The 18967-nt window shown below is 55.9% G+C and overlaps 1 pseudogene; it reads right to left on the minus strand.

Annotated features, from left to right (window-relative positions):
- Positions 1-13251: 13251 nt before the first annotated feature.
- The window catches only part of LOC121555480, a 68854-nt pseudogene continuing 63138 nt past the window's right edge, over positions 13252-18967 (minus strand).

Genomic DNA, 18967 nt, shown 5'->3' on the forward strand with positions numbered 1-18967 from the left:
AACACATCCCTGGTACTGCACTGTCTGGCCTCACACACCCACAGACAGGACCAACACATCCCCTGGTACTGCACTGTCTGGCCTCCACACCCACAGACACGGTCAGGACCAACACATCCCCTGGTACTGCACTGTCTGGCCTCCACACCCACAGACACGGTCAGACCAACACATCCCCTGGTACTGCACTGTCTGGCCTCCACACCCACAGACAGGACCAACACATCCCTGGTACCGCACTGTCTGGCCTCCCACACCCACAGACACGGTCAGGACCAACACATCTCCTGGTACTGCACTGTCTGGCCTCCACACCACACAGACACGGTCAGGACCAACACATCCCCTGGTACTGCACTGTCTGGCCTCCACACCCACAGACACGGTCAGGACCAACACATCCCCTGGTACTGCACTGTCTGGCCTCCACACCCACAGACAGGACCAACACATCCCCTGGTACTGCACTGTCTGGCCTCCCACACCCACAGACACGGTCAGGACCAACACATCCCCTGGTACCGCACTGTCTGGCCTACACACCCACAGACACGGTCAGGACCAACACATCCCCTGGTACCGCACTGTCTGGCCTACACACCCACAGACAGGGGACCAACACATCCCCTGGTACTGCACTGTCTGGCCTACACACCCACAGACACGGTCCAGGACCAACACATCCCTGGTACCGCACTGTCTGGCCTACACACCCACAGACACGGTCAGGACCAACACATCCCCTGGTACTGCACTGTCTGGCCTCTACACCCACAGACACGGTCAGGACCAACACATCCCTGGTACCGCACTGTCTGGCCTCCACACCCACAGACACGGTCAGGACCAACACATCCCCTGGTACCGCACTGTCTGGCCTACACACCCACAGACACGGTCAGGACCAACACATCCCCTGGTACTGCACTGTCTGGCCTACACACCCACAGACAGGGACCAACACATCCCCTGGTACCGCACTGTCTGGCCTCACACCCACAGACACGGTCAGGACCAACACATCCCCTGGTACTGCACTGTCTGGCCTCCACACCCACAGACAGGACCAACACATCCCCCTGGTACCGCACTGTCTGGCCTCCACACCCACAGAACGGCAGGACCAACACATCCCCTGGTACCGCACTGTCTGGCCTACACACCCACAGACACGGTCCAGGACCAACACATCCCCTGGTACTGCACTGTCTGGCCTACACACCCACAGACACTCAGGACCAACACATCCCCTGGTACTGCACTGTCTGGCCTCCACACCCACAGACACGGTCAGGACCAACACATCCCCTGGTACCGCACTGTCTGGCCTCCACACCCACAGACACGGTTCAGGACCAACACATCCCCTGGTATGCACTGTCTGGCCTACACACCCACAGACAGGACCAACACATCCCCTGGTACCGCACTGTCTGGCCTACACACCCACAGACACGGTCAGGACCAACACATCCCCTGGTACTGCACTGTCTGGCCTCCACACCCACAGACAGGTCAGGACCAACACATCCCTGGTACCGCACTGTCTGGCCTACACACCCACAGACACGGTCAGGACCAACACATCCCCTGGTACTGCACTGTCTGGCCTCCACACCCACAGACACGGTCAGGACCAACACATCCCCTGGTACCGCAACTGTCTGGCCTCACACCCACAGACACAGGACCAACATACCCTGGTACCGCACTGTCTGGCCTCCACACCCACAGACACGGTCAGGACCAACACATCCCCTGGTACCGCACTGTCTGGCCTCCACACCCACAGACACGGTCAGGACCAACACATCCCTGGTACCGCACTGCTCTGGCCTCCACACCCACAGACAGGACCAACACATCCCTGGTACTGCACTGTCTGGCCTCCACACCCACAGACACGGTCAGGACCAACACATCCCCTGGTACCGCACTGTCTGGCCTCCACACCCACAGAGGTCAGGACCAACACATCCCTGGTACTGCACTGTCTGGCCTCCACACCCACAGACACGGTCAGGACCAACACATCCCCTGGTACCGCACTGTCTGGCCTACACACCCACAGAAGGACCAACACATCCCCTGGTACCGCACTGTCTGGCCTCCACACCCACAGACACGGTCAGGACCAACACATCCCCTGGTACTGCACTGTCTGGCCTACACACCCACAGACAGGACCAACACATCCCCTGGTGCCGCACTGTCTGGCCTCCACACCCACAGACACGGTCAGGACCAACACATCTCCTGGTACCGCACTGTCTGGCCTACACACCCACAGACACGGTCAGGACCAACACATCCCCTGGTACCGCACTGTCTGGCCTCCACACCCACAGACAGGACCAACACATCCCTGGTACCGCACTGTCTGGCCTACACACCCACAGACACGGTCAGGACCAACACATCCCTGGTACTGCACTGTCTGGCCTACACACCCACAGACAGGACCAACACATCCCTGGTACTGCACTGTCTGGCCTCCCACCCACAGACACGGCCAGGACCAACACATCCCTGGTACCGCACTGTCTGGCCTCCACACCCACAGACACGGTCAGGACCAACACATCCCTGGTACTGCACTGTCTGGCCTACCACCACAGACAGGACCAACATCCCTGGTACCGCACTGTCTGGCCTACACACCCACAGACACGGTCAGGACCAACACATCCCCTGGTACCGCACTGTCTGGCCTCCACACCCACAGACACGGTCAGGACCAACATCCCCTGGTACCGCACTGTCTGGCCTACACACCCACAGACACGGTCAGGACCAACACATCCCCTGGTACTGCACTGTCTGGCCTCCACACCCACAGACACGGTCAGACCAACACATCCCCTGGTACCGCACTGTCTGGCCTACACACCCACAGACACGGTCAGGACCAACACATCCCCTGGTACCGCACTGTCTGGCCTCCACACCCCACAGACAGGACCAACACATCCCCTGGTACCGCACTGTCTGGCCTCCACACCCACAGACACGGTCAGGACCAACACATCCCCTGGTACTGCACTGTCTGGCCTCCACACCCACAGACAGGACCAACACATCCCCTGGTACTGCACTGTCTGGCCTCCACACCCACAGACACGGTCAGGACCAACACATCCCTGGTACCGCACTGTCTGGCCTCCACACCCACAGACAGGACCAACACATCCCCTGGTACCGCACTGTCTGGCCTCCACACCCACAGACACGGTCAGGACCAACACATCCCCCTGGTACCGCACTGTCTGGCCTCCACACCCACAGACAGGACCAACACATCCCCTGGTACCGCACTGTCTGGCTCTCCACACCCACAGACACGGTCAGGACCAACACATCCCTGGTACCGCACTGTCTGGCCCTACACACCCACAGACAGTAACCAACATCCCTGGACCGCACTGTCTGGCCTCCCACAGACACGGCAGGACCAACACATCCCTGGTACCGCACTGTCCCTGGCCTCCACACCCACAGACACGGTCAGGACCAACACATCCCCTGGTACTGCACTGTCTGGCCTCCACACCCACAGACAGGACCAACACATCCCCTGGTACCGCACTGTCTGGCCTACACACCCACAGACACGGTCCAGGACCAACACATCCCTGGTACCGCACTGTCTGGCCTCCACACCCACAGACAGGACCAACACATCCCTGGTACCGCACTGTCTCCTCACCCACAGACAGCAGACCAACACACCCCTGGTACTGCACTGTCTGGCCTACACACCCACAGACACGGTCAGGACCAACACATCCCCCTGGTACTGCACTGTCTGGCCTCCACACCCACAGACAGGACCAACACATCCCCTGGTACCGCACTGTCTGGCCTCCACACCCACAGACACGGTCAGGACCAACACATCCCTGGTACTGCACTGTCTGGCCTACACACCCACAGACACGTTCAGGACCAACACATCCCCCTGGTACCGCACTGTCTGGCCTACACACCCACAGACACGGTCAGGACCAACACATCCCCTGGTACGCACTGTCTGGCCTCCACACCCACAGACACGGTCAGGACCAACACATCCCCTGGTACCGCACTGTCTGGCCTACACACCCACAGACACGGTCAGGACCAACACATCCCCTGGTACTGCACTGTCTGGCCTCCACACCCACAGACACGGTTCAGGACCAACACATCCCCTGGTACCGCACTGTCTCGCCTCCACACCCACAGACAGGACCAACACATCCCCTGGTACCGCACTGTCTGGCCTCCACACCCACAGACAGGACCAACACATCCCTGGTACTGCACTGTCTGGCCTCCACACCCACAGACAGGGACCAACACATCCCTGGTACTGCACTGTCTGGCCTCCACCCACAGACAGGACCAACACATCCCCCTGGTACCGCACTGTCTGGCCTCCCACACCCACAGACACGGTCAGGACCAACACATCCCCTGGTACCGCACTGTCTGGCCTACACACCCACAGACAGGACCAACACATCCCCTGGTACCGCACTGTCTGGCCTCACACCCACAGACACGGTCAGGACCAACACATCCCTGGTACCGCACTGTCTGGCCTACACCCTACAGACACGGTAGACCAACATCCCCTGGTACTGCACTGTCTGGCCTACACACCCACAGACACGGTCAGGACCAACACATCCCTGGTACCGCACTGTCCGGCCTACACACCCACAGACACGGTCAGGACCAACACATCCCCTGGTACCGCACTGTCTGGCCTACACACCCACAGACACGGTCAGGACCAACACATCCCTGGTACTGCACTGTCTGGCCTACACCCACAGACACGGTCAGGACCAACACATCCCTGGTACCGCACTGTCTGGCCTACACACCCACAGACACGGTCAGGGACCAACACATCCCCCTGGTACCGCACTGTCTTGCCTCCACACCCACAGACCAGGACCAACACATCCCCTGGTACCGCACTGTCTGGCCTCCACACCCACAGACACGGTCAGGACCAACACATCCCCTGGTACTGCACTGTCTGGCCTACACACCCACAGACACGGTCAGGACCAACACATCCCCTGGTACCGCACTGTCTGGCCTCCACACCCACAGACAGGAGACCAACACATCCCTGGTACCGCACTGTCTGGCCTACACACCCACAGACACGGTCAGGACCAACACATCCCCTGGTACTGCACTGTCTGGCCTCACACCCACAGACAGGGACCAACACATCCCTGGTACCGCACTGTCTGGCCTCCACACCCACAGACACGGTCAGGACCAACACATCCCTGGTACCGCACTGTCTGGCCTACACACCCACAGACAGTCAGGACCAACACATCCCCTGGTACCGCACTGTCTGGCCTACACACCCACAGACACGGTCAGGACCAACACATCCCCTGGTACCGCACTGTCTGGCCTACACACCCCACAGACACGGTCAGGACCAACACATCCCTGGTACTGCACTGTCTGGCCTCCACACCCACAGACACGGTCAGGACCAACACATCCCCTGGTACCGCACTGTCTGGCCTCACACACCCACAGACACGGTCAGGACCAACACATCCCCTGGTACTGCACTGTCTGGCCTCCACACCCACAGACACGGTCAGGACCAACACATCCCCTGGTACTGCACTGTCTGGCCTACACACCCACAGACAGGACCAACACATCCCCCTGGTACCGCACTGTCTGGCCTACACACCCACAGACACGGTCAGGACCAACACATCCCCTGGTACTGCACTGTCTGGCCTCCCACACCCACAGACACGGTCAGGACCAACACATCCCCCTGGTACCGCACTGTCTGGCCTCCACACCCACAGACACGGTCAGGACCAACACATCCCTGGTACCGCACTGTCTGGCCTCACACCCACAGACACGGTCAGGACCAACACATCCCCTGGTACCGCACTGTCTGGCCTACACACCCACAGACACGGTCAGGACCAACACATCCCCTGGTACTGCACTGTCTGGCCTCCACACCCACAGACACGGTCAGGACCAACACATCCCCTGGTACCGCACTGTCTGGCCTCCACACCCACAGACAGGACCAACACATCCCCTGGTACCGCACTGTCTGGCCTCCACACCCACAGACACGAGACCAACACATCCCCCTGGTACCGCACTGTCTGGCCTACACACCCACAGACACGGTCAGACCAACACATCCCCTGGTACCGCACTGTCTGGCCTACACACCTACAGACACGGTCAGGACCAACACATCCTGGTACCGCACTGTCTGGCCTACACACCCACAGACACGGTCAGGACCAACACATCCCCTGGTACCGCACTGTCTGGCCTACACACCTACAGACACGGTCAGGACCAACACATCCCCTGGTACCGCACTGTCTGGCCTACACACCCACAGACACGGTCCAGACCAACACATCCCCTGGTACCGCACTGTCTGGCCTACACACCCACAGACACGGTCAGGACCAACACATCCCCTGGTACCGCACTGTCTGGCCTCCACACCCACAGACAGGACCAACACATCCCCTGGTACCGCACTGTCTGGCCTACACACCCACAGACACGGTCAGGACCAACACATCCCCTGGTACCGCACTGTCTGGCCTCCACACCCACAGACACGGTCAGGACCAACACATCCCCTGGTACTGCACTGTCTGGCCTACACACCCACAGACACGGGTCAGGACCAACACATCCCCTGGTACCGCACTGTCTGGCCTCCACACCCACAGACCAGGACCAACACATCCCCTGGTACCGCACTGTCTGGCCTCACACCCACAGACACGGTCAGGACCAACACATCCCCTGGTACCGCACTGTCTGGCCTCCACACCCACAGACACGGTCAGGACCAACACATCCCTGGTACTGCACTGTCTGGCCTACACACCCACAGACAGGACCAACACATCCCCTGGTACTGCACTGTCTGGCCTCCACACCCACAGACACGGTCAGGACCAACACATCCCCTGGTACTGCACTGTCTGGCCTACACACCCACAGACACGGTCAGGACCAACACATCCCCTGGTACTGCACTGTCTGGCCTACACACCCACAGACACGGTCAGGACCAACACATCCCCTGGTACCGCACTGTCTGGCCTCCACACCCACAGACTCAGGACCAACACATCCCCTGGTACTGCACTGTCTGGCCTCCACACCCACAGACAGGACCAACACATCCCTGGTACTGCACTGTCTGGCCTCACACCCACAGACACGGTCAGGACCAACACATCCCTGGTACCGCACTGTCTGGCCTCCACACCCACAGACACGGTCAGGACCAACACATCCCCTGGTACTGCACTGTCTGGCCTACACACCCACAGATCAGGACCAACACATCCCCTGGTACTGCACTGTCTGGCCTCCACACCCACAGACACGGTCAGGACCAACACATCCCTGGTACTGCACTGTCTGGCCTCCACACCCACAGACCACGGTCAGGACCAACACATCCCTGGTACTGCACTGTCTGGCCTACACACCCACAGACAGGACCAACACATCCCCTGGTACTGCACTGTCTGGCCTACACACCCACAGACACGGTCAGGACCAACACACCCCCTGGTACCGCACTGTCTGGCCTCCACACCCACAGACACGGTCAGGACCAACACATCTCCTGGTACTGCACTGTCTGGCCTCCACACCCACAGACAGGACCAACACATCCCCTGGTACTGCACTGTCTGGCCTACACACCCACAGACACGGTCAGGACCAACACATCCCCTGGTGACCGCACTGTCTGGCCTCCACACCCACAGACACGGTCAGGACCAACACATCCCCTGGTACTGCACTGTCTGGCCTCCACACCCACAGACAGGACCAACACATCCCCTGGTACCGCACTGTCTGGCCTACACACCCCACAGACACGGTCAGGACCAACACATCCCTGGTACTGCACTGTCTGGCCTACACACCCACAGACACGGTCAGGACCAACACATCCCCTGGTACTGCACTGTCTGGCCTACACACCCACAGACACGGTCAGGACCAACACATCCCTGGTACCGCACTGTCTGGCCTACACACCCACAGACACGGTCAGGACCAACACATCCCCTGGTACCGCACTGTCTGGCCTACACACCCACAGACACGGTCAGGACCAACACATCCCTGGTACCGCACTGTCTGGCCTACACACCCACAGACAGGACCAACACATCCCCTGGTACCGCACTGTCTGGCCTACACACCCACAGACACGGTCAGGACCAACACATCCCTGGTACCGCACTGTCTGGCCTCCACACCCACAGACACGGTCAGGACCAACACATCCCTGGTACTGCACTGTCTGGCCTACACACCCTACAGACAGGACCAACACATCCCCTGGTACCGCACTGTCTGGCCTACACACCCACAGACACGGTCAGGACCAACACATCCCTGGTACCGCACTGTCTGGCCTCCACACCCACAGACACGGTCAGACCAACACATCCCCTGGTACTGCACTGTCTGGCCTACACACCCACAGACACGGTCAGGACCAACACATCCCTGGTACCGCACTGTCTGGCCTACACACCCACAGACACGGTCAGGACCAACACATCCCCTGGTACTGCACTGTCTGGCCTCCACACCCACAGACAGGACCAACACATCCCTGGTACCGCACTGTCTGGCCTCCACACCCACAGACACGGTCAGGACCAACACATCCCCTGGTACTGCACTGTCTGGCCTACACACCCACAGACACGGTCAGGACCAACACATCCCCTGGTACCGCACTGTCTGGCCTCCACACCCACAGACACGGTCAGGACCAACACATCCCCTGGTACTGCACTGTCTGGCCTACACACCCACAGACAGGACCAACACATCCCCTGGTACTGCACTGTCTGGCCTACACACCCACAGACACGGTCAGGACCAACACATCCCCTGGTACCGCACTGTCTGGCCTCCACACCCACAGACACGGTCAGGACCAACACATCCCCTGGTACTGCACTGTCTGGCCTCCACACCCACAGACACGGGACCAACACATCCCCTGGTACCGCACTGTCTGGCCTCCACACCCACAGACAGTCAGGACCAACACATCCCCTGGTACCGCACTGTCTGGCCTACACACCCACAGACACGGTCAGGACCAACACATCCCCCTGGTACCGCACTGTCTGGCCTCCACCCACAGACACGGTCAGGACCAACACATCCCCTGGTACCGCACTGTCTGGCCTCCACACCCACAGACACGGTCAGGACCAACACATCCCCCTGGTACTGCACTGTCTGGCCTACACACCCACAGACACGGTCAGGGACCAACACATCCCCTGGTACTGCACTGTCTGGCCTCCACACCCACAGACACGCAGGACCAACACATCCCCCTGGTACCGCACTGTCTGGCCTCCACACCCACAGACACGGTCAGGACCAACACATCCCTGGTACTGCACTGTCTGGCCTACACACCCACAGACACGGTCAGACCAACACATCCCTGGTACTGCACTGTCTGGCCTCCACACCCACAGACACGTCAGGACCAACACATCCCTGGTACCGCACTGTCTGGCCTACACACCCACAGACACGGTCAGGACCAACACATCCCCTGGTACCGCACTGTCTGGCCTACACACCTACAGACACGGTCAGGACCAACACATCCCTGGTACCGCACTGTCTGGCCTACACACCCACAGACACGGTCAGGACCAACACATCCCCTGGTACCGCACTGTCTGGCCTCCACACCCACAGACACGGTCAGGACCAACACATCCCTGGTACGCACTGTCTGGCCTCCACACCCACAGACACGGTAGACCAACACATCCCCTGGTACCGCACTGTCTGGCCTCCCACACCCACAGAGCAGGACCAACACATCCCCTGGTACCGCACTGTCTGGCCTACACACCCACAGACACGGTCAGGACCAACACATCCCCTGGTACCGCACTGTCTGGCCTACACACCCACAGACAGGACCAACACATCCCCTGGTACCGCACTGTCTGGCCTACACACCCACAGACACGGGTCAGACCAACACATCCCCTGGTACTGCACTGTCTGGCCTACACACCCACAGACACGGTCAGGACCAACACATCCCTGGTACCGCACTGTCTGGCCTCCACCCACAGACACGGTCAGGACCAACACATCCCTGGTACCGCACTGTCTGGCCTCCACACCCACAGACGGTCAGGACCAACACATCCCTGGTACTGCACTGTCTGGCCTCACACACCACAGACACGGACCAACACATCCCCTGGTACCGCACTGTCTGGCCTCCACACCCACAGACAGGACCAACACATCCCTGGTACCGCTGTCTGGCCTCCACACCCACAGACAGAGACCAACACATCCCCTGGTACCGCACTGTCTGGCCTCCACACCCACAGACAGGCGACCAACACATCCCCTGGTACCGCACTGTCTGGCCTACACACCCACAGACACGGTCAGGACCAAACATCCCCTGGTACTGCACTGTCTGGCCTACACACCCACAGACACGGTCAGGACCAACACATCCCCTGGTACCGCACTGTCTGGCCTACACACCCACAGACACGGTCAGGACCAACACATCCCCTGGTACTGCACTGTCTGGCCTACACACCCACAGACACGGTCGGACCAACACATCCCCTGGTACCGCACTGTCTGGCCTCCACACCCACAGACACGGTCGGACCAACACATCCCTGGTACTGCACTGTCTGGCCTACACCCACAGACAGGACCAACACATCCCCTGGTACCGCACTGTCTGGCCTCCACACCCACAGACACGGTCAGGACCAACACATCCCCTGGTACTGCACTGTCTGGCCTCCACACCCACAGACACGGTCAGGACCAACACATCCCCTGGTACTGACTGTCTGGCCTCCCACACCCACAGACAGGACCAACACATCCCCTGGTACTGCACTGTCCGGCCTACACACCCACAGACACGGTCAGGACCAACACATCCCCTGGTACTGCACTGTCTGGCCTACACACCCACAGACACGGTCAGGACCAACACATCCCCTGGTACTGCACTGTCTGGCCTACACACCCACAGACACGGTCAGGACCAACACATCCCCTGGTACCGCACTGTCTTGGCCTACACACCCACAGACACGGTCAGGACCAACACATCCCCTGGTACCGCACTGTCTGGCCTCACACCCACAGACACGGTCAGGACCAACACATTCTCCTGGTACTGCACTGTCTGGCCTCCACACCCACAGACACGGTCAGGACCAACACATCCCTGGTAACCGCACTGTCTCGGCCTACACACCCACAGACACGGTCAGGACCAACACATTTCCTGGGTACTGCACTGTCTGGCCTACACACCACAGACACGGTCAGGACCAACACATCCCCCTGGTACTGCACTGTCTGGCCTCCACACCCACAGACACGGTCAGGACCAACACATCCCCTGGTACTGCACTGTCTGGCCTCCACACCCACAGACAGGACCAACACATCCCCTGGTACTGCACTGTCTGGCCTCCACACCCACAGACACGGTCAGACCAACACATCCCTGGTACTGCACTGTCTGGCCTACACACCCACAGACACGGTCAGACCAACACATCCCCTGGTACTGCACTGTCTGGCCTCCACACCACAGACACGGTCAGGACCAACACATCCCCTGGTACTGCACTGTCTGGCCTCCCACACCCACAGACAGGACCAACACATCCCCTGGTACTGCACTGTCTGGCCTCCACACCCACAGACAGGACCAACACATCCCTTGGTACTGCAACTGTCTGGCCTACACACCCACAGACACGGTCAGGACCAACACATCCCCTGGTACTGCACTGTCTGGCCTCCACACCCACAGACAGGACCAACACATCCCCTGGTACTGCACTGTCTGGCCTCCACACCCACAGACACGGTCCAGACCAACACATCCCCTGGTACTGCACTGTCTGGCCTCCACACCCACAGACAGACCAACACATCCCCTGGTACTGCACTGTCTGGCCTCCCACACCCACAGACAGGACCAACACATCCCCTGGTACTGCACTGTCTGGCCTCCACACCCACAGACACGTCGGGACCAACACATCCCCTGGTACTGCACTGTCTGGCCTCCACACCCACAGACAGGACCAACACATCCCTGGTACTGCACTGTCTGGCCTACACACCCACACTTTCTCATACAGTGCTTCGATTTTAACAAAATATGGGTGGCGCAAACGCAATCAAAAAGCGAATATGCATGGAAACCACTACACTAACTACACATTCAATTTTTACCATCATAATAACCAATTCCAGAAATACGTTTTGAACCACACAAACGTTCCTTCCCTTAACTCTTATTGCCACGGAAGACCACAGTAGTCCATCCAGTTCATTTTTCTTCAGAATACATTTCAGCATCGGTCTGCAAAATTGCTAATCATTCTCCGAGTATTGGGACGCAGCCAAACGCCATTCTGAGTGCAGTTGCGTCTGCCTGCCTGTTAACAAGAAGCTCGCTAAGAATAAAGCAACAAAGTTTATAAAAGCAATTATTCACCATATAGGCTACATTATTCACCACCTGAGGAAGTAGGAACTCAAAACACTTGGCTAGATTGCCAACTCTAAATCATGTTGCTAGATCGTTTTTTTATTAATGTATTAATCTAACTGCGACCAGCAACAACAAATATTCACTGGCACCCGAAGACAAAGGGTTCCAAATATTGACTGGCACCCGAAGACAAAGGGTTCCAAATATTCACTGGCACCCGAAGACAAAGGGTTCCCAAATATACACTGGCACCCGAAGACAAAGGGTTCCAAATGCAAATGTTTGTCGCAGTTTGAGCCCTGAAACCCTTAACGCAAAACACACACTCCTCAAACACACACTTCCAAAACACATCACTCAAACACACACTCTCTCAAAACACACATCTCAAAAACACACTACTCGAAACACATACTCAAACACACACTCCCTCAAAACACACACTCCTCAAATACATACTCAAAACACACACTCTCAAAACACACACTCCTCAAAACACACACTCCTCAAAACACAATGTCTTACATGATGAACTCGTTTGGTTGGCAGACAACGAGGCCACGCTCTACGATGATCCAGGGGGTTGACCACCGTCTGGCCGCCAGTCACAGAAGTCCAGGGGTTGACCACCGTCTGGCCGCCAGTCACAGAAGTCCCGCCCCCTCCGCCGCATCACGGAAACTACGGATCATCAGAGGCATCACACGGTTATCATTTCATCACGGCCAACTAGCTTCCAGTTCTGCAGGTTAGACTGACTGGGCATAACTCCAGGAACACATGCACGTCCGACGCACACAAAAACACGCACGTGCTACAGACAGGTTGCTTCACATGGAACAGTCCAAGTCTGACATATTGGAGATGAGTGGGTTCATGAATTAACAGCAAGTTTTTTGTTCTGAAGCCCCACCAGTCACCCTGCTAGCTACTTCAACTACACACACACACAGAGCATGAGGTTACCTACCTTCTCAGATATCTTCTGGCTGACACTGGGTAGTGCATCAGCATGTTGTCACTCTCTGTGATGCCCATAGCATAGAGATCACTGAGGACATTAGCGCACGCTATCCTTCCCTGGAGAGAGAGAGTGGGGAAGAGAGAGAGAGAGGAGGGAGATGGAGAGAGAGATGGGGGAAGAGAGAGAGAGAGAGAGGATTGAGATGTAACAGAGCAAAAAAGCATAAATATTGCCCTGAGAAAGGTGAGGTGTTTAGGGTCAGAGATAGAACTCCCCCATCGTATAGGGGTCCTCTACTAGAGGTTGAAGTTGAGGTTAAAGGTCAGGGGTTAGGAACTCACCATCATGTAGGAGTCCTCCACCAGAGGGTAGAAGAAGTCTGCAGTTTGGACCAATGAGGCCTCCGTGTCTCAGAGGGACCACACAGGAGTCCATGCCCATACCTGCACAGCACCCACAGAGTTTAGCAATATTCAAGCTACCCTGGTATGCAATGATTCATTGAATGATGAATGAGACAACACCCCCCCCTCAGTCAGGAGCTTTCAGCATCATTCCTGGGCACCTTCATAACAGTGTGGACCTAACTAACGTTATTAATTTACTAAAAGCAGCTAGCATTGGGTATCTACAACTGAGTGATAAACAGTCAACTGGAAAGGTTATATAAGGCCTTGCAGTTGCCTGGAAATCTGTCGATGAATTGCATTGAATACTACATCGTTGAGAAATGAGCATATGCATCAGGAAAGTTTCCTCTCACCACCTCTACAAGCCAGAATGTTTAATACAACCACATTTTAACTTCCTTTACCGGTTGTCTGGGCTTTTGGCTGTAGTAATACGAGACAATATATCCACAGGAAAGCATAAATACATCAACTTTTCAAAGCGCTGGTAGTGCATTCAGATTTCTATCACATGGTTCTGCGCATACTTCAGGCGATAGAAATCTGAATGAACTGACTTTACCGCCGCTTAGAAAAGTTGATGTAATTAGTCATTATACTTCCCTGTGTATAATTACAGAAGGCCCAACTGCATGGACAACCGGTAAGGTACGTTAAAAAACAAACATTTTATTCAACATTCTGGCTTGTAGAGGTCGTGAGAGGAAACTTTCTGACTCAAACGCTAATTTCTGCCCGACATAGAATTGAATGCAAGCAATTCAACGTCGGGTTTCCAGGCAAGCCCTGCAACAGAGATGCTGAAATAGAAGGCACTGACAAGCTAACTTCAGCTAGCATACACGCTAATTGCAGATCCAGTCCTGTTAGCTGACTGGCTAGCAAGAGAAGGGACATTTTTATATTTGATTTATTTGGCCATTTTAAACACAATTCAACCATGTGGATACATGCCATTAAAATCATAGAGTATAAAATCAACGAGTATGACACAAACAAAGTATTTCCATAGTGATCCTCATAGCAAGCCATTGTCCCCCTGTAGCTCAGTTGGTAGAGCATGGCGCTTGCAAGCCAGGGTTGTGGGTTCGTTTCCCCCACGGGGGGCCAGTATGAAAATGTATGCACTCACTAACTGTAAGTCGCTCTGGATAAGAGCGTCTACAAATGACTAAAATGTCAACAACAAAAAAATTTAATTATGTCTGCATGGCTATCTTGAGCCAATGAACGTTAGTTAGCTAATAAAAGCAAGCTACATTAGCTAGCTTGCCAATGTAGCAAGTCACATACAAACGTAGCTAGAACGAAATGATATACGTTAAAAAGCTAGTTGGCTGTACCGAGCGAATAAACCTACCGAGCCGGGAACCTAAGGGGGTGTTGGGAGCGAAGTTGTCCGATTCGGAGCCTTGGTCCCCCGGCTTCCCCGCCGGTGGGGCTCCAGTCCCGCCAGGAGTTTGAGCAGAGCCTCCTGCGGGACCTTACACCCTCATCGCTTCAGATCTGAGAAGCACGTCAGGCGGAAACCGTGCGTCTCAGGCCGTGCTCTTCGGGGTGGAATGACTGGTCCTAACACACTAACCCTGCTGACTGACTGGTCCTCCTAACACACTAACCCTACTGACTGACTGGTCCTCCTAAACACTAACCCTACTGACTGACTGGTCCTCCTAACACACTAACCCTACTGACTGACTGGTCCTCCTAACACACTAACCATGCTGACTGACTGGTCCTCCTAACACACTAACCCTACTGACTGACTGGTCCTCCTAACACACTAACCCTGCTTGACTGACTGGTCCTAACACACTAACCCTGCTGACTGACTGGTCCTCCTAACACACTAACCCTACTGACTGACTGGTCCTCCTAACACACGAACCCTACTGACTGACTGGTCCTCCTAACACACTAACCCTACTGACTGACTGGTGGTAACACACTAACCCTACTGACTGACTGGTCCTCTTAACACACTAACCCTACTGACTGGTCCTAACACACTAACCCTACTGACTGACTGGTCCTAACACACTAACCCTGCTGACTGACTGGTCCTCCTAACACACTAACCCTGCTGACTGACTGGTCCTCCGAACACACTAACCCTACTGACTGACTGGTCCTCTTAACACACTAACCCTACTGACTGGTCCTAACACACTAACCCTACTGACTGACTGGTCCTAACACACTAACCCTGCTGACTGACTGGTCCTCCTAACACACTAACCCTGCTGACTGACTGGTCCTCCTAACACACTAACCCTACTGACTGACTGGTCCTAACACACTAACCCTACTGACTGACTGGTCCTCCTAACACACTAACCCTACTGACTGACTGGTCCTCCTAACACACTAACCCTACTGACTGACTGGTCCTAACACACTAACCCTGCTGACTGACTGGTCCTCCTAACACACTAACCCTACTGACTGACTGGTCCTCCTAACACACTAACCCTGCTGACTGACTGGTCCTAACACACTAACCCTACTGACTGACTGGTCCTCCTAACACACTAACCCTGCTGACTGACTGGTCCTCCTAACACACTAACCCTACTGACTGACTGGTCCTGCTAACACACTAACCCTGCTGACTGACTGGTCCTCCTAACACACTAACCCTGCTGACTGACTCGGTCCTCCTAACACACTAACCCTGCTGACTGACTGGTCCTAACACACTAACCCTGCTGACTGACTGGTCCTCCTAACACACTAACCCTGCTGACTGACTGGTCCTCCTAACACACTAACCCTACTGACTGACTGGTCCTCCTAACACACTAACCCTGCTGACTGACTGGTCCTCCTAACACACTAACCCTGCTGACTGACTGGTCCTCCTAACACACTAACCCTGCTGACTGACTGGTCCTCCTAACACACTAACCCTGCTGACTGACTGGTCCTCCTAACACACTAACCCTGCTGACTGACTGGTCCTAACACACTAACCCTGCTGACTGACTGGTCCTCCTAACACACTAACCCTGCTGACTGACTGGTCCCTAACACACTAACCCTGCTGACTGACTGGTCCTCCCTAACACACACTAACCCTGCTGACTGACTGGTCCTCCTAACACACTAACCCTGCTGAATGACTGGTCCTCCTAACACACTAACCCCTGCTGACTGACTGGTCCTCCTAACACACTAACCCTACTGACTGACTGGTCCTAACACACAACCCTGCTGACTGACTGGTCCTCCTAACACACTAACCCTGCTGACTGACTGGTCCTCCTAACACACTAACCCTACTGACTGGTCCTCCTAACACACTAACCCTACTGACTGACTGGTCCTCCTAGCACACTAACCCTGCTGACTGACTGGTCCTCCTAACACACTAACCCTGCTGACTGACTGGTCCTCCTAACACACTAACCCCTACTGACTGACTGGTCCTCCTAACACACTAACCCTACTGACTGACTGGTCCTCCCTAACACAGTAACCCCTACTGACTGACTGGTCCTAACACACTAACCCTGCTGACTGACTGGTCCTCCTAACACACTAACCCTGCTGACTGACTGGTCCTCCTAACACACTAACCCTGCTGACTGACTGGTCCTAACACACTAACCCTGCTGACTGACTGGTCCTCCTAACACACTAACCCTGCTGACTGACTGGTCCTCCTAACACACTAACCCTGCTGACTGACTGGTCCTCCTAACACACTAACCCTGCTGACAGACTGGTCCTCCTAACACACTAACCCTGCTGACTGACTGGTCCCCTAACACACTAACCCTGCTGACTGACTGGTCCTCCTAACACACTAACCCTACTGACTGACTGGTCCTCCTAACACACTAACCCTGCTGACTGACTGGTCCTCCTAACACACTAACCCTACTGACTGACTGGTCCTCCTAACACACTAACCCTACTGACTGACTGGTCCTCCTAACACACTAACCCTACTGACTGACTGGTCCTAACACACTAATCCCTGCTGATTGACTGGTCCTCCCTAACACACTAACCCTACTGACTGACTGGTCCTCCTAACTCACTAACCCTGCTGACTGACTGGTCCTAACACACTAACCCTGCTGACTGACTGGTCCTTCCTAACACACTAACCCTGCTGACTGACTGGTCCTCCTAACACACTAACCCTGCTGACTGACTGGTCCTCCTAACACACTAACCCTGCTGACAGACTGGTCCTCCTAACACACTAACCCTGCTGACTGACTGGTCCCCCCTAACACACTAACCCCTGCTGACTGACTGGTCCTCCTAACACACTAACCCTACTGACTGACTGGTCCTCCTAACACACTAACCCTACTGACTGACTGGTCCTCCTAACACACTAACCCTGCTGACTGACTGGTCCTCCTAACACACTAACCCTACTGACTGACTGGTCCTCCTAACACACTAACCCTGCTGACTGACTGGTCCTCCTAACACACTAACCCTGCTGACTGACTGGTCCTCCTAACACACTAACCCTACTGACTGACTGGTCCTCCTAACACACTAACCCTACTGACTGACTGGTCCTCCTAACACACTAACCCTACGACTGACTGGTCCTAACACACTAACCCTTCTGACTGACTGGTCCTCCTAACACACTAACCCTACTGACTGACTGGTCCCCCTAACACACTAACCCTGCTGACTGACTGGTCCTAAGACACTAACCCTGCTGACTGACTGGTCCTCCTAACACACTAACCCTACTGACTGGTCCTCCTAACACACCTAACCCCTGCTGACTGACTGGTCCCCTAACACACTAACCCTACTGACTGACTGGTCCTCCTAACACACTAGCCCTGCTGACTGACTGGTCCTCCTAACACACTAACCCTGCTGACTGACTGGTCCTCCTAACACACTAACCCTACTGACTGATCTGGTCCTAACACACTAACCCTGCTGACTGACTGGTCCTAACACACTAACCCTACTGACTGACTGGTCCTCCTAACACACTAA

Source organism: Coregonus clupeaformis, unplaced genomic scaffold (genome assembly GCF_020615455.1).
Source record: "Coregonus clupeaformis isolate EN_2021a unplaced genomic scaffold, ASM2061545v1 scaf0531, whole genome shotgun sequence".
NCBI lineage: Eukaryota > Metazoa > Chordata > Actinopteri > Salmoniformes > Salmonidae > Coregonus > Coregonus clupeaformis.